This window comes from Rhincodon typus, chromosome 19, assembly GCF_021869965.1.
Source record: "Rhincodon typus isolate 14 chromosome 19, sRhiTyp1.1, whole genome shotgun sequence".
In the NCBI taxonomy this organism is placed as follows: Eukaryota; Metazoa; Chordata; class Chondrichthyes; order Orectolobiformes; family Rhincodontidae; genus Rhincodon; species Rhincodon typus.
This window is the reverse complement of record NC_063350.1, coordinates 25,805,920-25,832,968: the sequence shown is the minus strand read 5'-3', so window position 1 is coordinate 25,832,968 and position 27,049 is coordinate 25,805,920. Positions and strand designations below refer to the sequence as shown.

At 39.0% G+C, this 27,049-nt stretch overlaps 1 long non-coding RNA gene across 1 annotated transcript; it reads right to left on the bottom strand.

The window, feature by feature from the left end:
• Positions 1 to 13,768: 13,768 nt before the first annotated feature.
• On the bottom strand, positions 13,769 to 20,996 carry LOC125485466. Its single transcript, XR_007264189.1, has 2 exons — positions 20,933 to 20,996; positions 13,769 to 16,105 (listed from the first exon to the last, which is right to left on the bottom strand). It is a non-coding gene; the product is annotated as an uncharacterized LOC125485466 (long non-coding RNA).
• Positions 20,997 to 27,049: the final 6,053 nt, after the last annotated feature.

Below are 27,049 nucleotides of genomic sequence, written 5' to 3'. Positions count from 1 at the left end.
GAATGTTTGAGGACCCTGGGACTATGCTCATTGGAGTTTAGAAGGATGAAGGGGGATCTAATTGAAACTTACAGAATACTGAATGGCGTGGACAGAGTGGATGTTGGGAAGATGTTTCCATTGGTAGGAGAGTCTAGGACCCAAGGGCACCGCCTTGAAGTAAAGGGATTCACCTTTTAGAATGGAGATAAGGAGAAACTTCTTCAGCCAGAGAGTGGTGAATCTATGGAATTCACTGCCATAGAAGGCTGTAGAGGCCAGGTCGTTGAGTACACTTAAGACTGAGATAGACAGGTTCTTGATTATCAAGAGGATCAAGGGTTACGGGGAGAAAGCGGGAGAATGGGGTTGAGGCACTTAACAGCCATGATTGAATGGCGGAGCAGACTTGATGGACCAAATGGCCTAATTTCTGCTCCTAGGTCTTATGGTCTTATGGTCTAAGCTCCAGGAGGAGGAGCAGTCATGGAGGTCCAGAGCCAAGCCCCAGCAAGGGAGCACTCTGGGGTTTAAAGGGTAGTGGGGTCTTCCCACAGAGGTAAACTTGCTGACAACCTTGCCCTTTCCCTCTCCCATACCCTCTATATGAAGTCCTTAAGTGGGCAATTAATGTTTATGAAATATTTTTGAAGTGTAGTCATTCTATTTTATACCATTTTATACTGTTTTCCACCATTCGATATCATATACAATTTGTTTATCTGTTTAATTGAAGCAGTTGTTCATTTATAGTTTGAAGTTAGAAGTTTTTTCACTTCATCTTTTAAAGAGGGGAAAATGGCATGATATCTCAGTCCCAGCACATCACTGTAAAAGTGTGTCAGGGTAGTGTCCTAGATCCAATCAGCTTTAGCAGTTTCATGAAGACTTTCCCTCTATCATCAAGTCATAAGTGGGAATGTTTGCTGATAATTGCGCAATGTTTAGCACCATTCATGATTCTTTAATTATTGAAGTAATCTGTGTTATATGCAGTACATCTGGACAACACTGAGATTTGGGCCAATAAGTGGCAAATAACATTCGGTGCCAGGCAGCGTTCAGATGCAAAAAGAGAGAACCTAATTTACGCAATCATACAACAAACGGCTGAAAACTGAACAAGAGGCAAAAGTTAGAATATAAGAGAAAACTAGCTACTAATATAAAAAACAGACTGTGGTAAGTTTCAATGCATGTTCTAAAAGGAAGAGTTTACAAAGTGAGCATTGATCTCATAGAAAGTGAGTCTGGGGAATTAGTAATGGAAAATAAAATAACAGGTGAATTGAACAAATATCTTGCATCAATCTTCACATAGTGAATATAAGTAGCATCACAGAAGTGGCTGTAAAGCAGGAAATGGAAAAGAGGGAGAATCACAAAAACAGTACAGTCACCAATGAAGCGGTACTGAGCAAATTGTTGAAGCTGTAGGCTAGCTCCTCATAAGATTGTGATGAACATTGGCCTTTGATCTTAAAAGTTATGGCTTGTAAGTTAATTGATGTGTTGGCTTTTTTAAAATTTCTCTAGATTTGGGCAAGGCTCCATTAACTTAAGAAATTATGTGCGTTTTGCCACCAGCGGTATATTTAATCAAATGAAACAACACTTGCGTTATCACCTATAATCGAAGAAACAATGCATGGATAACATGATATTGAGGAACCCAATAAATGTTTATTACAACTAACAATTATATAAAACATTAGCCTACAATGGGGAGAAACATCCTTTTAATAGTGTGTCATTCTTCCAGTGAAATAGTATGCGACCTTTATACCGTCAGGTCATAGGCTTTGATGATACTTATCCTGGATAGCTGACAGGAGCTATGCTTTGCAGGACTGGTTGTTATATGAGAGCAAAAATAAAGCATTGTGGATGCTGGAAATCTGAAATAAGAATAAACATTCTACAGTAAAAAGATTCTACAAACTTTCAGGAGGTCAGACAGCATGTATGCAGATTGAAACAGAGCTAATGTTCCAGGTTGATGAGTTGTCAGTTAGGTGTTCTAATGAAAGGGCATCAATTTGCATTGTTAATCTTAATTCTGTTTTTCCCTGCCAAAGTTGTGAATAGATTTGATGCTACGTTCATCCAAAGAGTGAATATAACATCATGTGGATATAGAGGTCCCTCCACTGCTGAGTTTGATCTGTTTGGCGAGTCTTATATGCATTCATAAGTCATCGAAAATTTAATCAAGCCCTGGCCAATACACAGATTCACTTGTCAGCTATCTTGTACATTCAAAACACGTACATGGGTCCTGATTTACAAACATTCAACATACTAATACTCATGGTATCGTATAGTCATCTACAAGTTTGCTGACGACACCACTGTAGTGGGACGGATATCTAAGAACAACGAATCAAAGCACGGAGGGGAGATAGAGGATTTGGTGGCATAGTACAATGAAAACAATCTGTCTCTCAACTTTGGCAAAACTAAAGAACTGATCATTGACTTCAAAAAGAAAGGAGGAAAAACACACCCCCATCTACATCAACTGAACTGAGGTTGACAGAGGGAAGTGCATCAAGTTCCTAGGAGTGATGATAACCGACGACCTTTCCTGGTCTTCCCACGTAAATGCGATAGTCATGAAGGCACAACAACGCCTCTTCTTCCTCAGGCGGCTTAGGAAATTTGGCATGTCCGTAAGGTCCTTCACCAACTTCTACAGATGCACCATTGAAAACATACTGTCTGGTTGCATAAGGGTCTGGTATGGCAACTGCTCTGCCCAGGACCATAAGAACATTGTTTCTTCGATTATAGGTGATAACGCAAGTGTTGTTTCATTTGGTTAAATATACTGCTGGTGGCAAAACGCACATAATTTCTTAAGTTAATGGAGCCTTGCCCAAATCTAGAGAAATTTAAAAAAAGCCAACACATCAATTAACTTACAAGCCATAACTTTTAAGATCAAAGGCCAATGTTCATCACAATCTTATGAGGAGCTAGCCTACAGCTTCAACAATTTGCTCAGTACCGCTTCATTGGTGACTGTACTGTTTTTGTGATTCTCCCTCTTTTCCATCTCCAGAAGGTGGTGTGCACAGCCCAGACCATCACGGAGGCCAATGTCCCATCTGTGGACTCTACTTACACGGGTCACTGCCCTGGAAAGGTGGCCAACATCATCAAAGACCTATCACACCCCAATAATGACCACCTACAACCTCTTCTGTCAGGAAGAAGAAACAGAAGACTGAACACACACAAGAGCAGGTTCAGGAACAGCTTCTTTCTGGCCATTATCAGACTGTTGAATGGACTCTAGCCTCAAACAATGTAACCTGCAATGTAACCTGTATGCCTCTAAGTCTTTTTAATCTGTACATCCTTTGCTTGCTGTGATCTGCCTGTATCTCTCGTAAACAAAGCTTTTCACTGTATTCAGTACACATGACAATAAAATCAATCAATCAATCAATCAATCACTTATGACCACTATCCCATACAAGAGTGTAATTTTAAATATCTGACAAGCGAACATTTCCTGTGTTCTTAACAGTTCCTTTACATTGTCCTGCATTGTGATCCGACTTGTGTACAAATCGACTCGCAAATGGACTCAGGAACAGAACCTGTTCGAAACCCCAGGACTCCCTGTACCCTGGTTAACGTGGACATGATATTTTGGTGTATACTTTTGGTATCAGGACTTGCTTGCCTTGAAAATGAATGTGATGTACCTAAATTGAAACAAAATGGACACATTTTCTCAGGCTTTTTAAAAATATTGACAAGTTAACCCTGGATAGTGAATTTTTGCAATACTTATAGTTGCTCATCTTCAGCAATCTATTTTACTGAATTTTTCTTTGCCAAAGTTGTTATATGCGATGTTACCATATTAGAACAATTGCCATAATCTGTTATACAGGAATTGAAAGTAATTTGCCATGCCTGGGAAAAAAGAGGAGTCAAAGCTACATAACAAAACTGTTTTATCAATTGCTTGATGAATGGCCGCCTCATTTCACAAGGCGAACTGATTACCTGCAGAAGAATTTAAGGAGTTAACCATAGGAAATCTATGTCTTCAAACAGGTAGGTAAGGCGAAATGTAACAAGGAACAGGGAAGCTACTTTTGGTAAGAAGGCAAGCTGCAGACTTGATGGTTTCAGAGGAGTAGTCAATAATTTGGATGAAAGAATCTAAAGAATCATCAATAATACGACATGCTGGAGCTGAAGGACGCAAATCTGTCTGAGAATCTAATACCAAAAATTCGACAGCAGAACTTCAATAAACAACACTGCACAAGGATCGAACTCTGGACACATCCAGAGACAGTTACTGTTGGTTGGAACTGTAGCTAAATTCCACCATTAATCAAGTAACGGCCAAGTTGAGTTGTCAGGCTTAACTTGCTTACTTGAGGGGTCTTATTTTGGTTGCTACATGCAATAAAGTTTAAATCATTTTAGTACTTGATTGTCTGTGAAATTTCTTACTAAGTAGATGACTTAGAGGTAACTTGTGGTTATCTACCCACAACACTTATAACAGCTAATAATTACCATGAAAAAGTGGTTGCAACAGAAAGCAGCATGCTTCAAGTAATCCAAGTTAGGATGGAATATGCAATCTTCATACCTTCTGATCACATCCTATGACACCATAATGATATCCTGAACATTTCTGAAGGTCTCAGTTCTGAAGAAGAGTCACTGGACCCAAAACATTAACTTTATTTCCTCTCCACAGCCTTCCTGACCTGCTGAGCTTTTCCAGCAATTTCTGTTTTTGTTTCTGATTTCCAGCATCCCGAGTTCTTTTGGTTTTATGTCTCTTGAGATCTCCAGACATACTGCCAGACAGAACACAATAAAATATATAAATCTATTATTCCAAAAAGGAGAGAGACAGAAAGCAGGAAACTACAGGCCAGATAACTTGCTGTCAGTCACAGTGAAGACATTAGAAGCTATTATTCAAGATGGTCAGTGGAACATTTAGCAAAATTCAAGGTAATCAGGCAGAGTCAGGTTTGACCTCAGGGAAATCATGATTAATGAATTTATTGGAGGGCTTTGAGAAGATATGCGGGTGCCTGACAACAATGGACATTTTCGCTCATCTCACCCCCTCAAGCCACCAGCAAACTTGATAAGGTTCACTTTATTGGAATTTCCATCATAATTACCCCAGCCGCCATTGGTTGTATGGTACTGGTAGTGAGAATTGTTCCTTAAGTAGGCATTAATTGCCAAAATCCTCAATTGCCAATCAGCAAGAAGGCCATCTAAGAGATTTCAAGCCCCAGACTTCATCTTGGGAGAGACAGGAAGTTAGCAGACTTCCTGCTGGCATACTCCCATAATGTAACTCTGCCCCTGAACTCACCATGGGGGAATGACATTAAATTCTGTCTGTTGACAATATTCAGTCTTTACTGGAGAATAAGGTGTGTGTTATGATTCCATTTGATTTTACTACTGAACAACTCAAATCCTAGACTGAAATCTGGCTTGGTAGATCATCTTTTATTTTTTCTTTATTTAGCATATTTTATTTTTCATTATTTTTCTTTATTAAGTGACTCTTGGATAGGCACATGGAGGATTGTAAAATGTAGAGTATGCAAGGGTAGTTTGATCTTAGTCGGATAATAGGTCGGCACAACACTGTGGGCCGAAGGGCCTGTACTATTCTATGTTCTATGTTCTAACATTATGGTCTTTCACTGAAACACAATCAAGCAATTCTTCAGAACACAACAGTAGTTCTTAAAAAGAATCATATTGGAGTCAAAACATTAACATTGTTTCCCTCTTCACAGATGCTGCCAGGCTGCTGAGTTTCCCCAACATTTTCTGTGTTTGTTTCAAATTTCTAGTACCCATAATATTTTGCTTTTATTTAACTTGTTTGCAAGTTAAATGATGATATTAAATACTGGTAAGAAAGAAATGGAGATCTGATGTGCTGTTGAATGCCTATATAGCTGTAAATGTTCTAAGCGAGGTTATTAGCTTGAATTCATGGCTGCACGTGACAGATTGGATGTCAAATTAGCATGTGATGCTGACTGACATTACAACTCAACTACGCTGCATAGCTCTGGTGCATGCAGGTGATACCCATGCTAACACTCTTGATGAAATGACTTTTGGTAGATGTCATGTCAGATGTGGGTGACAACACCATGGAAGTAATTTATGATTGCCACCAATAACACATGTATATTCAGCACTAAGGAGACAAATCTTGTGGCCCACATACCTTGTCCTTGAAGCCAACAAGTTTTCTTTTTATCCAATAAGTACAAGACAATATTCCTTTAGGGACAGCCCTGTAATGTAGTTACATGGTATTGAATTTATAGAAAAAGGAGTAGTCCATTTTACCCATCAGTCCTTTTCCTCACCTTTGTTATTGTAGCAGTTACTTTTAAATCCAATTTTGCTGGCCTTTCTTTGTGGCCTGAATTTCCCATGTACCTACTTCTTTCTAATTTAACTGATTTTGCATAAGAACTATCTAAGAATTTCCCATGTACCTACTTCTTTCTAATTTAACTGATTTTGCATAAGAACTATCTAAGAATATGTTTTCCTTACTCTCAAATCTTTGTTTGAAGAAATGTTTCCTAGATTTGCTTTTGTTGGCCTTTTTATTGCAAATTTAATGTTTTCATTTTGATTAGTGCTAATAAAGGAAACTGATCCCGAGTGATTAACATGTAATTATGAAATGATGCTGCAATGTAATTAAATCATAAAGAAATACTTAGTGCACTTTGAAAAATGATAAATCGCCAGTAATTCATTTCATAAAAGAGGGTACTGTTTTTCAGAAAGCAATTAAATTGAGGACTGTTGAGCATTTTAAGTAATAGCCGTACCAAATGTAAGTTTATAAAGAGTCTTCAATCATGATTGTGAAATTTCAGGGGAAATGCCATTTGTAAATGTCATGTGGTTAATTCACAAATGGAAAGAAAAGGCCACCAGTTAATTTACTTTCATATCCTCACTGCTGAAACTGCAAGTGTAAAAGCAGGGCTTTTGAATTTGTAAATCCATTAGGTAGGATAAAATGAAAATTCAACAGCTTTGGGATCCAATGTCATTTTGTGATTGCATATACTTTATTGAGCAATTATTCTGCTCATGTTATTTTCTTATGTAATTCATTTTCAAAATGTTCAACTTGATAAGAATTCAGTTGCAAATCAATGTACATTGTAACCAAGGCAAGTAATTTCCAACTGTAAGCACTTTGCATGTGCAGTGCTTAACATTGTACGGCACTCCATGGTGTTGTACTGCCAATATGTGAAGAGCAGTAGTCATTCCAAAACATGTACATTACACATCTGGGGCTACTTCCCCTGTGACTGACAAATGTACGTTTTGCATGCAGTAACCAAAGCCTTTAAAATTTTCAGGTGACAAATCAAATAATGAGGATATGTTTAACTTGAACTAATAATTTTTGCTTTTCTGCCAGTCACTAAGATACAACTGAAACCATGACACACTTAGGCATCAGACTGTTTTTATTTAAATGACATCTACATGGGCTTGAAGTTTCAAATCATTTGTAAACCAGATCATTACAGAAGAACTTACAATGGGTTAGAAAAAGACCTAGAGAAAATTTCATAAATCGGAAGTTTGTGTGTTCAAGCCAATTGAGCATAGAATATAAAATGACTGACAGGAATACTGAAAAATATGCAGGATTGTCAAGGCTATCTGGATGAGATGTTAACTCAAGACTCATTTGGCTAATCTGCTCAACACAATGAAACCTCTAATTCTACAAATAAACAAACTAGAAGTTCTCTTGTGTTTACTAATCAATACAAATCAGCTGAACCAAAACCATTTATTTGTGAGATATTTTTGGAACTTGCTGTGGACTTTTTTTTGATTATTCATTCACAGGATAAGAGTCTTGCTGGCCAGGCCAGATTTATTGCCCCTCACTGATTTGACACACAAGAGCGCAGTATCCTATTGATGAGTGGTTGGAATTTCAGGCAAGTCTGATGAGGTAAGGCCGCCGGATTTGCTTTCCTACGGGACATTGACAAACTGTTTTAATTCCTAGATTTATCTATTGACTGATTTGAAACTCTCCACCTGCCATTGTTGAATTTGAACTCTCCACCTGCCATTGTTAATCAATTACTGACTTATTTGTCCAATACATTACCATGACAATCATTTGACTACTATATTGATTTCAATAATAATTGCATTTCAAAATTAATCCATTGGTGTTAAATGTCCAGAATCTACGATAAGATGTTATGTGAACATACATTACATACTTTCTCTTTCTTTGTTTTCCTTATGTCTTTCTTTTTTTTTTGCTTTATTTTTTAATTACTAATTGTAGTCTACACCAATGATATTCTAATTTAGTTGGATTTATTGACAACTTAAAGTCACACATTACTCTTTCAGGATGCTTCATAAAATGGAAGAAAAATGGACTCCAAATAAGTGGTGGAAAAGGTATCTATAAGATTTTGGGAACTGTACAAAAGCACACTTAAACTCTGATGAAAGGTCATAATATTATTACTTGGAAAGTTGGGTTCTGAAATGGACAGAACCATGTATAGTTTTGATTATTTTGAATTTCTATATTGTACACATTTAGAAGGATATGGTTTTAGTTTTGTTTCTGCACTATGCCAGTGTTACTAGATTGTTTGAACACTGTTCCCATGCTTTTAAATGAAGTTTTTAAAAGTATCCTTGGGGTCAGCAATTAAGTGCTTTATAAAACAAAGAGAAGAAGAAAGAAAAGAAAATTAGGCTGTGGAAGCAACAAGGTGTCCTATGAAGCAGAGAGACAAATATAGAGAAAGCTGTTTTAGAAAGACTGAACTATCCAGAAGGTCAGTGAATGTGTAGGTTCCTGACAGAGAGAACAGGTCTACAGCAGCTTTGCAGTTTAGCAGTCTCCAAAGCAATTAGGCTAAAAAGAAATCCTGAATGGTTTAATGTCAGTAAGAAAAGACTCCGAAAACAGGAACCAATGGAAGAAGTTCATTCGCATTAGCATCACTGAATTCCCCACTATCTACATTCTGGAGAGTTACCATTGACCAGAAATTGACATGGACTGATCATATACATACCGTTCCTATAAGAGCAGGTCAGAAGTTAGTAATCCTGTGGCGAGTAACTTACCTCCTGACTCACCATCTAAAGGCACAAGTCGGGAGTGTGATGGATACTCCCCACTTGCCTGGATGTGTGCAGCTCCAACAACACTCAAGAAGCTCATCATTATCCAGGACAAAGGTTGGCTTTATTGGCACCTCATCTAATCCCTTCAATATTAACTCCATTTACACAGATGCTGAAGTGGCAGCAATGTGTATTATCAACAAGATACAGTGCAATAACTCATCAAAGTTCCTTCAGCTATGCTTTCCAAACAGATACATGGGAACACCACTATCTGCAAGTTGTCCTCCATGTCACGCACCATCCTGACTTGGAACTAAATTGCCGTTGCTTTATTGTTCTTTGGTCAAAATCCTGGAACAACCTTTCTAACTGCATTGTGAGTGTTCTTGCACATTGAAGATGGCAACAGTTCAAGAATGCAGCTCTCTATTACATTTTCCAGGGCAGCTAAGGACACAAATCCCATGTACAAATAAAAAAGAGGAGTTTAAGGAATCCATATAAAGAAGATAAATGGGCTGTTTAACAGTTTGCTTAAGGGTCTCTTGAAGAAAAAAAATAACCAAAGAAAATGACATTGAGGGAATGCAAAGGTTTGTTGGAAAAAAAAGCAAGTACAGCTGTGCCAATTGAACAAGGAACTTCAAAGTGGAAACAGGGGGACCCTTCACTGATGTCTGAATATCTGTATTCTTGTTGAGGGTAAAATGATTGCATCTTTATTTATAATATGTGTAGTAAGACCGTTTCAAATAATTCCTGCATAATGAAAAAAGACCATTTTTGCTTTAGTGTCTAATAAACTTGCTTTAACTTTTATTAAAAGTATATTGGCAGCCATTTATGAATATGTTCAATAACTCAGCAACACAGTATAGAATTGACAAAAGTAAAATTTATGATCTTTTATAGTATCAAGTCAGATTTCGCGCTGGAATCTGACATTTCCAGTGTTACCATCAGCCAAGATCAACAAATGGAGGATTTTTTGGAGGCATTTAAATGGGAGTGATGGCAATTTGAATCTTAAGGAGGTATTTGCATGGAGAAAATATAGCTACTATAACAGCAGGCATTGATAGAAGAGCAGAAAATATAGAGAAAGGTGAAGAAATGGATGACATTTGCAGCAATATAGATGAGGATGTCACTGAGGTAGGTTACAGCAAGGACAGAAAAAGGTTTAAAGACATGAATTGGGAGGATGAAGTTAATTTATTGGAAAACTACTTGCACCACCAAAGACAGGATTGCTGAAAGTTACGCAGTAAGGACACAGACATGGCATTCTTAATGACTTGTAGGTTCTGGAATGAGTTAATATTCAAGGCATGGATTAGTGTTTGGTAATTACTGAGAGGGGCACTGTTGCAAGGAGACAAAAGCAACCGTAGTAAGAAGTCAGACCTGAAAAGGATGATGATGTCCTGACAATGAGATTTTTGAACTAGAAGTATCATGAAAGTTTGATGCAATTAAAATCAGGGGCACATTCGTGGTGGAAGACATTAGCTTTCTTTGCAGGATCTTAATTAGAGTCTAGAAAAAGTTATTCTTTCTGTTTTCATTGTAGCAAACACACATAGAAGCAATGTTCCCTCTAAGCTGCGCATGTGCATGGCCTCATAGCAAATATAAAGGAGCTACATGAGCTATCCCCTTTAAGATACCATGTATGCCTGGCCGCACAAAACAAAAGGTTCCAAGAATTGAACTAAACAGAGTGTGCACAACAAAGAAAATTGAGACAAGTTAATACCTATGTCTATAGTTCGATGATTAGATTATACCATACTTACAATTTTTTAAACTTGGGCCCATTTCAATTACTATTCATGTGTTAGCAATCTCTCTCTATAGAGTTGCACACTCACAAACCAAATAGTGTGATCATAATGCTGGCACCGAGCATTCTTCCTATGAGTTTTATGACAGAGGTTGATAAAAGTATGACAATTTTCTATGGATGCATGCCAATACATAGCATTATAATTATAACGCTACTTAATATTACCATCAATAACTTTTCTAATTAGTGACCAGAGCTACTGTTATAAAATTATATTACAAATCTCTTAGAATGCCTAATAAACATGGGTGCTTATTAAAAATTGTTTTTATATACCATCCATGTTGCCACTCACCACTGCCAATGTACTTCTGTGGACAAGGATTTATATAGGCAGGCTCAATTTGTTTCAGTAGAAATGACTCAAAGCAAGTTGTGTTGGTGCATGACCTTCTTCTGCATGAAAAATTATGATTTTGAAAGTGATGCATTTGTAAGTGTTTAGAGAATGTGTCTGCTCTGGTGGAATAGTTGAATGCAATCTGTCAGATATGTGATATAAGCAAGTCAGGGTTACAATAGTGGTGGGTATGGAAATAAAAGGAGAGACGATGGCCAAGTGATATTATCAATAGACTGTTAATCCAGAGATTGAGGTAGTGTTCTAGGGATAACAAGGTGCAGAGCTGAATGAACACAGCAGGCCAAGCAGCATCAGAGGAGCAGGAAAGCTAACGTTTCGGGCCTAGACCAGCTTTCCTTCTCGGGCCTAGCTTTCCTGCTCCTCTGATGCTGCTTGGCCTGCTGTGTTCATCCAGCTCTACACCTTGTTATCTCAGATTCTCCAGCATCTGCAGTTCTTACTATCTCTGAAACAAGTGTTCTAGGGACCTGGGTTTGAATCCACTATGGTAGCAGGTGGAATTTGAAATTAATAAAAATATCTGATGACTGTGACACTATTGTCAATTGTCTGGACAAAACACATCTGATTAACTGATATCCTTTAGGGAATGAAAGTGCCGTCCTTACTTGGTCTGGCCTAGTTGTGACTCCAATCCCACAGCAATATGATTGAATCAACTGTCCTCTAAACAATTAGTGTTGGGCAATAAATGATGGCCTAACCAGTGGCCTCCATATCCTGTGAATGATTGTAAAAATGAAACAGATTAGAATGAGAGATAGTAGGAACTGCAGATGCTGGATAATCCGAGACAACAAGGTGCACGGCTGGATGAACACAGCAGGCCAAGCAGCATCATAGGAGCAGAGAGGCTGACGTTTCCGGCCTAGACCCTTCATCAGAAAAGGGGGAGGGGAAGGGGGTTCTGAAATAAATAGGGAGAGAGTGGGAGGCGGATAGAAGATGGATAGAGGAGAGGATAGGTGGAGAGGAAACAAACAGGTCGAAGAGGCAGGGATGGAGCCAGTAAAGGTGAGTGTAGGTGGGGAGTTAGGAAGGGGATAGGTCAGTCCAGGGAGGACGGACAGGTCAAGGGGGCAGGATGAGGTTGGTCGGTAGGAGATGGGGGTGCGGCTTGAGGTGGGAGGAGGGGATAGGTGGGAGGAAGAACAGGTTAGGGAGGCAGGGACGAGCTGGACTGGTTTTGGGATGCGGTAGGGGGAGGGGAGATTTTGAAACTTAGACTTTCCACATCAAGCAGATGTTCACCTGCACATCTGCCAATGTGGTATACTGCATCCGTTGTACCTGGTGTGGCTTCCTCTACATCGGGGAAACCAAGCAGAGGCTCGGGGACTGCTTTGCAGAACACCTACGCTCGGTTCGCAATAAACAACTGCACCTCCCAGTCGCGAACCATTTCAGCTCCCCCTCCCATTCCTCAGACGACATGTCCATCCTGGGCCTCCTGCAGTGCCACAACGATGCCACCCGAAGGTTGCAGGAACAGCAACACATATTCCGCTTGGGAACCCTGCAGCCCAATGGTATCAATGTGGATTTCACAAGCTTCAAAATCTCCCCTCCCCCTACCGCATCCCAAAACCAGTCCAGCTCGTCCCTGCCTCCCTAACCTGTTCTTCCTCCCACCTATCCCCTCCTCCCACCTCAAGCCGCACCTCCATCTCCTACCGACCAACCTCATCCTGCCCCCTTGACCTGTCCGTCCTCCCTGGACTGACCTTTCCCCTTCCTAACTCCCCACCTACACTCACCTTTACTGGCTCCATCCCCGCCTCTTTGACCTGTTTGTTTCCTCTCCACCTATCCTCTCCTCTATCCATCTTCTATCCGCCTCCCACTCTCTCCCTATTTATTTCAGAACCCCCTTCCCCTCCCCCTTTTCTGATGAAGGGTCTAGGCCGGAAACGTCAGCCTCTCTGCTCCTATGATGCTGCTTGGCCTGCTGTGTTCATCCAGCCCTGCACCTTGTTGTCACAGATTAGAATGAAGTGTGATGCAGGCGAATAAAAAAGGTGGGTGCCTTCTTAGGATCTCTTCTGGAATATTTCAGGCAAAGAGCAACTCCTCGAGAGATACCAGCTGCATTTAACTAGCATCATCGTTGCTCAGTTGTCTGGGACCTTTAAATAGGCGTGCACCAAATAAATAGCCCTGGTAGCAATGGTTGACCACTGAATAATTATCTTGCCCTGTCGGATGCGACAGGGGTATAATAAGATTTTCAGCCAACATGTCCTTTGAAAAGACTAACGTATCATAGAGAATGATATCACCCACAAAGTAATGATCTTATCCTAATTGTACGCCTATTACCACTGATGATTCTGCTCTTTAGTTCAATTACATTTGGAGTAAAAGCAAGATAACATTTTCGAACATAAAGGTTTCCAGGATAGCTTTGCTGTTTTATTTTGTGACATGTAAAATCACAGCTGCTTTTACCTACAGTTATTCATCCTCTGCACGCCTCATTATAAAGTCTGCTAATAGTTACTCTTCATGTTTTTTCACATGTAGAGCAGAGGGAGCATTAAGTTGCGGAGGTAATGTTTCAAAACTATTAAACAGGCCAGAATTTTGCAAATGCATGACATCGCAGTAACATTTTTCTCAGCTGTTCAAAATTTCAATGCCCTTGTGGCTCTGCAGATTTCCAAGTATAGTGTTTGCTGTTTGCACAATAATTATGTACTTGTACATCTAATTCACAATAATAGATTTAATGTTAATATTAACAAAGCCTGAGGGATTCATTTAATATAGTCCATCTCTCATGAGCTTTCAGCATAAGTCTCAGCACCATAATTCATGTCAACATAGTTCACCATTCATTTCATGTTAATATTTTTCTAAAGTATTTTTCTCAAGCTATTAGCATCAAATAGAGATGCAAGTCTACAAATTAAATTGCTTTATTTTAGGCATGGGGTTTATGATTCTCAACCTGTCCGGACCTAGTCAGATTGAATTGGGAAAAATACAATATTTGTTTGCCCACGTATTCTGAATGATTATGTCACATGTTCATGTGCCTCCATCACTGCTGTTTGCTCCAGAATGCTGCCAGTGAGCTCTGCCTCAAGCAGAAGACCCTGGCAATATTTTCTACAGACCATGTGCTATAGACAGCCTGCTTGTGAATGCAAAAAAAACTTACAAAGTGAGTACCAGTGCAGACAGAGGAATCCATCATGATTGATGCAGAGTTGGAGACCTTAATAATGCAGGTGGTGGGAAGACAATTATCATAGTCTGATGGGGATTCAGGAAATCCTAAAGGAGCAGCATCCAAAAGGAAGGGAACAGGTGACGAGGAAGAGTTAATCTCTGAGTGTGGATCCCGGACCTAACAGCCTTGCCATTTTACTGTTTCACCAAGTCCTCATGACATCATGACAGTGAATAGTGCTTTTTGTGCTCAACTGAGTATTCACCCTTTCATTCCTCCCAGACCCATATTCAAAATCTCCCACCAAGTTTTTTTTTCTGGAAATTATCATTGTTATACATCTGTTAATATAATTACATTTATCAATGCCACGTTATCTGAATACAAATTCAGATAATCTGGTGGTTTCACTATTATCCTCAAACATGTCCTCTTCAGACTTGGAAGAAAACTATTTAGTGGGCTAGAAGGCAGTCATCTTGGACCCTGTTCTGAACTAGATAACCTTAATCTCTTGTATTTTTTTGTGGAGTTTGTCCTCCCTGTGAGAGCACAAACTTCTTTTTCTTCACTTATCTTGAAGCTTTAGACGTTGCATCTCTTTCTTAGGGTGTCTTCCAAGGAATTATATATGATGCATCTTCAATTTGTTTCAGTGGGTTTTTGATCTCAAAACCAACCTGGATATGTGTTGAAGTAGGTAGACTTACTACTTAAACATTTTGATCAGTTTGGATTTTCTCATTGATGGTCAGCTCTTCAATGATTACTGAAACTTCTTGCTTAAGAGATGATATGATATAATTGTGACTGGCCGGTGTTTAATCCCTACCAGCATTCAAATTAAATTGAGGCCACACCATGTCTTTTTATTCAAGAATAACAATTTCTGGTTGAGAATTGTGAATGGATTTTCTCGTAAGTGGTGTCTCCTCTGATAAAGAGTTGCTTGTAGCATACCATTAGTATTAAATCTGATGCCCCTTGAACCATGAAATTGAATTTCCATCCATTGTAAACAGTGTTTTACCAACCAAAGCTCTCAATCTGATATTGTGACACTTTTTCTCACACCTAACTTAAACTTTTTGAGATTCCTATTGACATAAATGTCAGCTTGTTCTGGGTCATCAATTGATCTTAGGCAAACTTTCGGTTTGTCATCTTTTGGAGACTGTTCTACCTCATTTATTTCTTTGTGTGGCTAGTTCTTTGGTCTTTTGCTTTTCTGAGGCTGGATCCTCCTCAGTCCATTTTCTGAATGAAGTGTTTTATTTTCCAATAAAATACTCTAAATTTTAATAGCAACGCACAGTTTATACCTATGAGGTGCATTTTTGCTCCATAGAATCAGCAAGGACTTCAAGTGCCTGGTATCCTACATACTGAATTGTTTATCTTTTGCGGTTGTGTACCTTAAGAGCTGAGTGGGTTCCAAAGTTGTTCTCTGTCAAGTTTGATCTTTTCCTCTTAGGATTGATCTGCACCTTTACTTTGTTCATCAGCTGATAGGATTTCATGAATGGTAGATCTTCTTTGGACTGTAGAAAATCTGGTAAAAGTTAATCAGCAATGATTACAACAATTCACTTTCTTATGAATTCCATCTGTCACATTACACATGACATTGGGTGTAATGTTTCAACAGTTTACCAACTTTAGCCCTTGCTTACCTGATAACAAAAAGAACCACAGAGGTCCTCTGCTTAAATTATTTTTGAAAACAGTTGTTGATTTCTTAGCATGTGACAATATACATTGATAGTTATTTTACAGTTGCCAAACTTTTTCCACTCCACATAAAATGCAACCAGAACACCTGGCATGAATCTTATTTGAAAACTAAGTCAAGAACCAAGCCAACAAAATAGTATTAGAAAATGTGATTTTGTCTTTGTTGTATTTAATAGAAAACTGTTTGTAAATAGTCAAACTATAATTGTGAAGGGAGAAGAAAAATCAATTTATGATTGCATTCAATTATTAACTTAAAACTGGTGAGAAAACAATCTATGAAAAGATGAAAGCAATTTTTCAGTTTGTTTTTTCTCTAAGGAGTTTCAATCTAAATAAAAAAAATACTAGTTACATTGGAATAAGGGATCATAGTTGAATCAACACACTTCCGAATTCTGACTTCTGAATGGACTTCTCAAATTTTAAATTTAATGTTGTTCTCACTCTTGTGCATCTTCTCTGCAGCTGTAACATTGTGTTCTTCGCTCTGTTCTATTACCCTGATGCACTTTGTATGGTATGATCTGCATGTACTGCACACAAAACCAGACTTTCGCTGTACCTAGGTACATGTGACAATAATAAATCAAATCAAATCAAAAACATTTTTGATAGTAGTTACAAATAAAATAATTATGTCAAAAGACTCATGAAGATTTGATGTATTTCTTGAGGACAATTTATAACCACACTGCAAGATGATTTAGAAAAATGCTTTCGTGATGAAGAGAAAAGATACTGACAATTTGACACAATTCAAGCAAGATTTAATGAATGGTAGTCTTAATCCATTAACACAGTGAAAGAATCAAGGTGAAAGCACTTTTAATTTATCACCATTTCTGGAAGAGAAGTTATATATCTTAACAAATTTTTCCTCAATGAAATGGTAATTAGCAGTAGCCCAAGGCCAGAAAATGTACTGAATGAGTAATCTAGTTTGACACTGTAATCCAGTCCACAGTAATGCCTCATTGTTGGAGGCATGATCGTTAGATGAGATATTCCATTATAGTGTATCTTAAGTAATTCAGATTGAAGATTTTGTACAATTTAGTCAGAGTAGGCACCTGTCTGCTCCAACTGGATTTTGCTCTCCCTGGCTTCTATGTTGCCCAGTAATTCGCAACATCTCAGGACATGGTCCTTGGGCAGGGACCTCCTGCACACTCTAGGCACAGAGATGGTTAGTGGACGCATTCCTGCCTCACCACATCAACATTATCGCTGACTCATTTAGAATATAGCTATTTAATTCAGTGCTGTTCTTTGGAGTACACCAACATATTACATTGCACTGTTGCTGCTACTGTCATCTTACCTCATCTTTTCACACTTTGCATCTTATTCAGGACACACTTAATACTTCTAACTTGCCTTGCCATTTAATACAGACACAAAGCTAGACAGCTGTCATGGTTGTCAGTAGTCATCAGTCAAGGAGGTGAACATATTGCTCTACAGCACCATGATAGACCAATGTCACACCCACAGCATGGGCCATCATTTTATGCAGCAAACAACATACATGTACTTCAACTGAATGGCAATGTCTCTTAGTTTAAAGGTAATAGACTTTGATCAAGTACAAAGAAACTGCAATCAGTCAGGGTCTACCATCACCGTGAGTCAAGAGCAATGTCTGATCCTATTCCAGAGCTCGGGTCAAGGGTTGCATACTATTGCAGTCTGGAGAGTGGGCCATGGTCAGTGCGACAGGTTCAGTGCAACCATAAGACACAGGAGCAGAAGGAGGCCATTTAACCCACTGAGTCTGATCTGCCATTCAATCAGATCCTGGCTGAGCTGATAATCTTCAACTTCACTTTCCTGCTTTTTCCCCATAACCCTTGAATCCATTAGTGATTAAAAATCTATCTACCTCAGCTTTGAACATACTTAACAAGCCAGCCTCTATAGCCCTCTATGATATAGAATTCCAAGTAGTGACTATCCTCTTCATCTAACTGGATGACCCCTTACTCTGATATAATGCCATCTGGTCCGAGACTGTCCCATCAAGGGAAAGAATATCTCTGCAGATACCCTGTCAAGCGTCCTAAGAATCTTACATGCTTCAATAAGGTTGTTTCTTACTTTTCTAAACTCAGATGAGTACAGGCCCAATCTACTCATAAGAAAATTCCTCCATACCTAGGATCAACCTAATGAACATTCTTTGGACTGCCTCCAATGCTAACATGATTTTCCTTAGAAATGGTTCACAGTATTCAAGATGTGATCTAATTTGTACATTGCATAGTTTCAGTGAGACTTCTTTATACTCCATTTCCTTTCAAATAAAGTACAACAATCCATTTGTCTTCCCTGTTATCTGTTTAACATGAATGTTAGCTTTTTGGGGTTATGCACAAGGGCTCCTAAATCCCTCTGTGCTGAAGCTTTCTGCAGTCTTTCTCCATTTAAATCATATTCAGCTCCTCTATATTTCCTGTCAAAGTACACATTATATTCCATTTGCCATGTTTTTCACACTCGCTTAACCTATGAGCCTTTGTAGATTGTGTGTCATCCTGACTACTTGCCTTCCCACTTATTTTTGTCAAACTCAAACTTGGCTACAGTGCATTCATGTCCATCATCCAAGCCTATACAGTATATATTATAAATAATTGTGGCCTCAGGCCTGATCCATAAGGCACTCCACAAGTTACAGGTTGCCATCTTGAAAATGCCCTCCTTATCCTAATGTTCTGTCTTCTATTAAGTAGTGAGTCCTCTATCCATGTTAATTTACTGTCCCAACACCATGAGCTCTTAAATTTCTAAGTAGCCTAATCAGTTGTGCCTTATCAAACACCTTCAGGGAATCCAAACATATGACATCCATTGCTTCCCATTTATCTATCACTAACTTCTAAGTGAAAACAAAAAAATGTCCTAAAACCCCCTCTAAACATTCTGCTAATTAATATATATATATATATTTATGAAGGTGTCATGACCATGTGAGGTGGAAAATTGATCTCTGTCTTTTGAAACCCCTCTTGGTCAGTCACAACAAACACTGCTTTTTTTTTTAGCATACAGCTATCACTCTTTAATTAAAATGCAATTAACTAGATCAAAGTGAAGGAACTATATTGCAAGGTTTATTGGAGTGTAAAAAGGAGGAATTTTAATCATTACTAACTTTGAAAAAATATTTTTAAATGCCACGTCAAACACAAACTAAAATAAATTTAAAAATATGAAAAAACAGAAAAGTGATAAAGTGGCTGGTATGGACAAGAAGAATGGGCTGTACAGACCTTTTATTTAGAATCTTTAGGATATTAGATTTTAAACCTGAGGCCAGTTCTTTTATTGATTTCTTGTATTCCGCACTAGTGATAACATTTGTAGTTCTTGAGTTTGCAGTGAATGAGGTTCTTACTCCTGATTCTTTCCAATTTAATTTTGCTGGCAATGTTCATGACTGGGCAGGACTTAGTACTTGAAGTACTCTGGTTAATAGGATCATGACAGTTGAAGCTAACTGAAGAAAATGAAAATGAATGGATCTTCTAGGTCAGTGTATTAACAAGACTGATTTGACAGTCTGGTAGTCATAGCCCTATTAAGTGGTAATGGAGCCTATAAATGACTAACAGCTAACAGATTCTTTATTGTCTACGTTTCATTACTTGGAAATGATAGAAATTGATTTATTTGGATGATCGATCATTTGAGTGAATCAGTTTTTCTCATTTCCAAGTAGAGTTGGCTGTTCTTGCTTCAATTTTCTGCCCACTTAGCAGCAGCAATGCTAACATGCATAGATAAACTAGGAAGTCATGTCCTGCTGGAAGTTTGTCATGTAAAGCAAAGCCCAGATCACTGCATTCAGCAAGCAAGCAGCAACAAAATCAAGGTGCACTGATCTCAACAATTTCAATTCAGTCTCTTTCTAATTAAAATTTTAATTCAGCCAATGTGCTTGCTCGTTATAATAATGGTGGAATTTTTGTACAGAATGATTTTCATTGTTATTAATTTAATGCATAGCTAGATGCTTTATATTGTTGGCTTAAATTCTATAAGTCATTTGGACGAAAAGAGTGTTGAAGAATGATACTGATTGACTATCATATCAATATAATTGTTGCTCAATATTAATTTGCAAAGAATGTAACTTCTTGTCTTGTATTGAGTCTACATATTTTGACAAAAAAATTTTAAAATCTTTAAGTTGACTTAGATAATATTAAATATCAGTTGAAATTTGTATTATCGATTAGAATAAAGTAGATTAAGTAGTGATAATAAAGCAAAATATTGCAGATGCTGGAAATCTGAAACAAACAGAGAGCTGGAAAGGCTCAGTAGTTCTGGCTGCATCTGGCAAGAGAGAACTCAGTTCTGAAGAAGGGTAAATGGGCTTAAAGTGTTAACTCTGTTTCTCTCTCCATAGAACTCTCCAGACCTGCTGGGTTTCTCTAGCTTTCTTCTGTGTGAGATTAGGTAGCAAACGTTTCTTTGCTATCATGAGAATATCTGTTAGAAAATTATACCCAAAAATGTGGAAAATGTAAGATGCCTTTTATATTGTGGACCTTGAGGAATAAAAGTTGTTTTGTAAGTATTATTGAAATAACTGGACAGAGGTCAGTATCCCATCACCAAGTCACCCTTTACTTACTTGTGCACAGTACACTGGCTATGACCAGCCAACTTTGAGTCAGTCTCCTGAACAGAGGAAATTCTAAATCCCCTGAATATATTGATTGGCCAGGGCTTTCCTGATTAGCCCAGGTTAACAATCCCAATCAAGGACCTCATAGTCAACAAGATCCAGCTGGTACCAGTCACCACAATGACAAAAATGTTTCAACAGGATATCTAAGAAAGACTCAAAACCAAAACTGGTAATTTAGCCAATGAGTGAAGTTAGGTAGATTGCAGCTTTTTTTCTTGATGTCGTTCACTCACCTGGGTTCAAATCTTGCCATGGTAAATGGTGGGATGTAAAAACACACCCCACAAGTGAATAGGAAAATATCGCGGCTGATCTTTTGACTCAACTCCCAAAGAACTGCAGATGTTGTAAATCAGGAACAAAAACAGAAGTTGCTGGAAAAGGTCAGCAGGTTTGGCAGCACCTGTGAAGAAAACATCAGAGTTAACGTTTTGGGTCTGGTGACCTTTCGTCAGAACTGACTTTCCCAGTTCTGAGAAAGGGTCACCAAACCCGAAACGTTAACTCTAATTTTTTTTTTCACAGGTACTACCAGACCTTCTGAGCTTTTCCAGCAACTTCTGTTTTTGTTCCAATTTTGGCACTGCTGCGTCACAGCACCAGGGACCCAGGTGTGATTCCATCCTCAGGTGAGTGTCTGTGTGGAGTTTGCAAATTCTCCCCATGTCTGTGTGAGTTTCCTCTGGGCGCCCCGATTTCCTCTCACAGTCCAAAGGTGTGCAGGGTAGGTGGATTGGCCATGCTAAATTGCCCATAGTGTCCGGGAATGTTTAAGTTACATGGGTTAGACATGGGAAATGCTGGGGTAGGGGATTGGGTCTGGGTGGGATGTTCTTCGAATGGCTGGTGGGGACTTGTTGGGTCGAATGGCCTGTTTCCACATGGTAGCAATTCTATGATTTCTATGAAGCAAATCAGTACAGGCAGATTCATTATTTCTGAAAAGGAAATGGGCAAGTTTTGTAACAGAAGTTTGAATGGGATTAGGGAGAAGACAGGAATAGAACTAAGTGGCTAGCTCTTGCAAGTGGAGCTTAACTGAAAAGACTCCTTCTGCACTATATACCACAAAGGGGCTGATTTTCATTGACAGTGGCTTCCTACAGGCTGTAATGTCGACTATCCTGTTTTGATTCCATGTGAGCCACACAAATTGGAATGTAAACTTCTCTACACTCCCTACCATTTTGGAAAAGCTTCAAGCAGATGGTTAAGTATTGAGCCTTTAATACACAGCTATAAGTCATTTAGGGGTTGCATCTCAGAAAGTCTTCCTGCATCTAGTAAGGCTTGGATACCAACTCAAACCCTGGAGATGCTGGTTTTCGTCAGCCTGCCTTTGGTGCAGTACTCTTACATTTTGTGGTGTGTCTAAAGTAAAATTTCACAGAGTGTCAAACTGTTCCCAATGGCAAAATTATCAAAGGCATAGATTGAAGGTAATTGGTGAAAAAAAAGGCAATGATGACATGAGGAAAAGCTCTTTCATATAGTGTGTGGTTAGGATCTGGAAGGCACTGACTGAAAATATGGTGGAGGCAGGTTAAATTGTAGCATTCAAGAAGGGACTGGATTATTAACTGAAAGAAAAATGGGCAGGGCTGTAGGAACCAAGTGAGAGAAAGGCTCAAATTAAATTGCTCCTTCAGAGAACTAGCACAGACACAACCGGCTGAAGGACCTCCATCCACGTTGCAACCATTCTGTCAATTCATGGCACGAATCCACCAAATCTTTCCAACATGCCTATAGTAGACAGTTATAGTCGGGAGATTCTTGGTCAGCCGTGTTTGATGCAGAATGATGCCCCCAGAGTTACAGCATCTGGCGTTAAGCTGGTGACTTGTCACCAAAAACATAGACAGGGAAATGGATAAAAGAATGTGTTTTGTTTGCCCTGTACACTGCTAGGCAAGGGAAAGGGACTAAAGGAAAAATGAAGGATGTCAAAGTGACTTCATTCATGTAGGCCCAGTAGGAAGTTCTATCAAAGGATCAAACCTATAACAGGGAAATATCTGCTTTTAGTGGCTTACAGGTCAAACGCATCAAAAGTTAGAAATATCTTCTCTCACAATTACAATTCTGAAAAAAAATTACTCTGCTTCTTCTTTCCGCACTCTCTCTCTCTTCAGATGCCATGTACTAAACGCTGCATAGAAATATTATGTCAAATTCTATTCTTCAGCAATTCTTTTTCTGGGTTATAACATAGTAGGAGCACATAGCTGACAAAAGATGACTTTTGGAAACCAAGAAAGAAAATGTTCCAACATAAAATTACAATCCCAACTTGTCATTGTGAAAAAATAGGTAGAAAGCAAGTATGATTACCCTCTGAGATAGTAGGAACTGCCGATGCTGGAGTCTGAGATAACAAGGTGTAGAGCTCCTGATTTCCTGCTCCTCTGATGCTGCCTGGCCTGCTGTGTTCATCCAGCTCTACACCTTGTTCTCTGTGATTACCCTCTGATGTTTTCAGAGTTTGTATACTATGTCCATTGGAAGAATGAAATGGTTCTGCAGACATTGGTTACATGCCTACTAAAAAGGAGACAAGTTATAGACTTGGTATTTATCTTCCCCAAGAGTAAAATCATAAGACGTGTATTTTGTGAGTTGGATGCCTGTCGATTGGATAGTGATGAATTTTAAACCTACGGACTGAGATCTGGGCTAAATCTTCAAGAAAGATGATCTATTAAATCCATACAAGAATTGATCAGAATTTGATCAATTTTGGAAAACCACAATGGTTGTATCATGAAATTCAGTGTATTGTACAAAAGATTGATTAAATTAAATTTGGGGATCTCTGAATCAGTACTAGAGTTTAAGCAAGAGGCAGTGGTGCAGTGATAACGTCATTGGGCTCAAAATCAGAAAATTGTCTGAAGAAGGATCCTGACCCGAAACGTCAACTTTCCTGTTCCTGTGATGCTGCCTGGCCTGCTGTGTTCTTCCAGCTCCACACTGTGTTATCTCTGACTCCAGCACCTTATTACCCCTAGACTAATGTTCTGGAGACATGGCTTTGAATCCCATCAGATCAGATGGGGAATTTTGAGTTCAACAAATATTCTGGAATAAATACTAGCCTCAGGATAACCAGTAACCACTGTTGATAGTAATGGGAAAAAAAGCTCATCTGCTTCAGTAGTTTTCTTTTGAGAAGTAAACCTTATCTGATCTGGTCTACATTTGACTCAAGAAGCAAAGCAATGTGATTGACTCTTCACGAACCTCTGGGCAATTAGAAATGAGGCAAAAAATGCTGACCTAGCCAGCAAAGTCCACATCTCATTGACATTTATTTTCAAAATACGCTAAGGTGTTCTAACCGACTGTTCTAAAAGAGGGTGAACCTGTTTGAACAGATGACTCCTCCTCTTTCAGGTAGCATGCCCTAAGAGCACCTTCTTGAAACTGGACTTCTAACGGCTCAGTCCATGATTATACCTGGCAAATTACTGCCGTGTTTTGCCATTGCTTTCTATTGGATAGCTGACCAGGGATCGCTCCTGTAGTGTTTGTAATGAGGTCAGCCAGCTGAATTATCCACATACTTATTATTCATGCCCTGTACATTCACATCCAGATCATTGATGTAAATAACAAATAACAAAGATCCCAACATTGACCCCTGTGGCACACCACTAGTCACAGGCCTCTGGTCTGAGAAACAACCTGCAACCATCACCCTCTGCTTCCTACCATCAAGCTAGTTTTGAATCCAGCTAACTAACTCTCCCTGGATTCCATGTGACCTGACTATCAAGACTAGCCTGCCGTGCAGGACCTTGTCAAAGGCCTTACTAAAGTCCGTATAGATAACATCCACTGTCCTACCCTCATCTATCCTCTTGGTTACTTCTTCAAAAATTCTAAAAGATTTGTCAGACGTGACTTTTCGTACACAAATCCATCTGATTATCCCTAATCAGACCTTGACGATTCAAATGTTGGTTGATCCTGTCCCTCAGTATTCTGTCCAATAACTTGTCTATGCTACCTTTCTTAAACATTGGAACAATATTAGCCAACCTCTAGTCTTCTGGAACTTCACCAGTGGCTAAAGATGAACCAAAAATCTCTGCAAGGGCCTCTGCAATTTCTTCCCTAGCCTCCCACAACATCCAAGGATGGACTTGATCAGGCCGAGGGGATTTATACACCTTAATGCAATCTAAGCATGCAAACACCTCCTCTCTGGTAATGTGTATGTGGTCCAGAACATCCCCACTTGTTTCCTGTATCTCCTTAGCATCCTTGATTCTCTCCTCAGTAAATGCTGATGGCCATGTTTATCTTTAAGGGGATCTATTCTCTCCCTAGTCACCCTTTTACTCTTAATATAGCTATAGTACCTCTTAGGATCATCTTCAACCTTATCTGCCAGACCCATCTCATACCCTCTTTTTGCTCTTCTGTTTTCCCTCTTACGTGCGCACCTACACTTTTTGTAGTCATCTAGGGATTCACTTAAGCTGAATAGCCTGGACCAAATGTATGCCTTTTTATTTTTCCTGACCAGAGCCTCAATATCCCTCATCAGCCGGGGATCCCTAATCCTGCCAGCATTTCCCTTCACCTTAACAGGGACGTACTGTCCCCGGATTCTTGATATCTCACTTTTAAAAACCTCTCAACTGCCAGTCATTCCTGTTCCTTCATATAGACTGACCCAATCGACTGCTGCTAGACCCTGTCTAATGGTTCCAAAATTGGCCCTGTGCCAGTTTAGCACCTTAACCTGTGGACATCTATTTTTTTTCATAACTATGTTAAAATTAAGAGGGTTATGGTCATTGGACCCAAAGTGCTCTCCAACTGATGCTTCAGTCACTTGCCCGACCTCGTTTCCTAAGAGGAGGTCCAGCGTTTCACCCTCCCGAGTCTTCTCCTGTAATGACATAAAGGGTTGAATGAGTAAGACACAAGTGATGGCAGACTTGTTAGAATGATATTTGTGGGGATAAGATGCTGAAGTGAGTAGCTGGAGGCCCAAGTATCAATCATTGTTCCCACTCTTTGTTTTCCGTCTGACATCCAGTTCTCAAGCCATACCAATATATTATGCCAATCCCATCTGCTTTAATTTTGCCCATTAACCTATGTGGGACCTTATCAAAAACCTTCTGAAAATCCAAAAGATGGCACATCTACTGGTTGACACTCATCCATTCTACTCATTACATCCTCGAAAACTGCAGTAGATTTGTTAAATGTGATTTGCCATTCATATACCAATGCTGCCTTTGTCCAATCCCATTAATGCTTTTCACGGGTTCCGATATAACATCTTTTACAGTATTCTCTAGATGTTAGGCAAGCATGGTGCAGACACAAGGGATGCTGGTCTTGGGGCCAATATCAATTTATTGGCGATTTGTCACGGGAATGGTACATGGTAAGATGGAATGGAAATTGGACATTATAATTGCCACTGGGGCTGCAAAGGTAATTAAATGTGACCAGATTGGTGAGGTACAGCGAAATAACTCCCTCAGTATTGTGGTGAGCATTACTCCATCAGATTCAACATGACATGGACTTAGCCAGAAGATCCTAAGGTTCAGTCCTATGTGTTGAAAACCTATTATCAAGCACCTCTAGTGGAAGGAGATTAGGTTTTACACAAATAAAGCAATTCAAATCAACTACCAGGAATAGAGGTTATGTACCTATGGCATGTCTTGCCCATGAAATTTATGGAATTCTTTGAGAATATTAATGTGTCAAATTGCTGGATATTCTGTAATATGAAATTTGGAAAGCATTTGACAAGGAGCTGTATGATTAAAATAAAAGGTCATTCAACTGAAAATGACGTTGTAAATTGGCTTCTAATGAGCTAGATGATGTGAAGCAGGGCAATTATTAAAGCAATGGTTTAATTGGGCAGCTGTGACCTGTGGAGTCTCTCCAGGTATTGGCACTTCAGTCTCTGCTGTTCATTACATACATTAGTGATTTTGAAAATTATTAAAGTAGAAGATTTATATTTGGAGACTACAGAAAGATGTTTTTAATAGTTTTAAAAGAATAATAATTACCCAA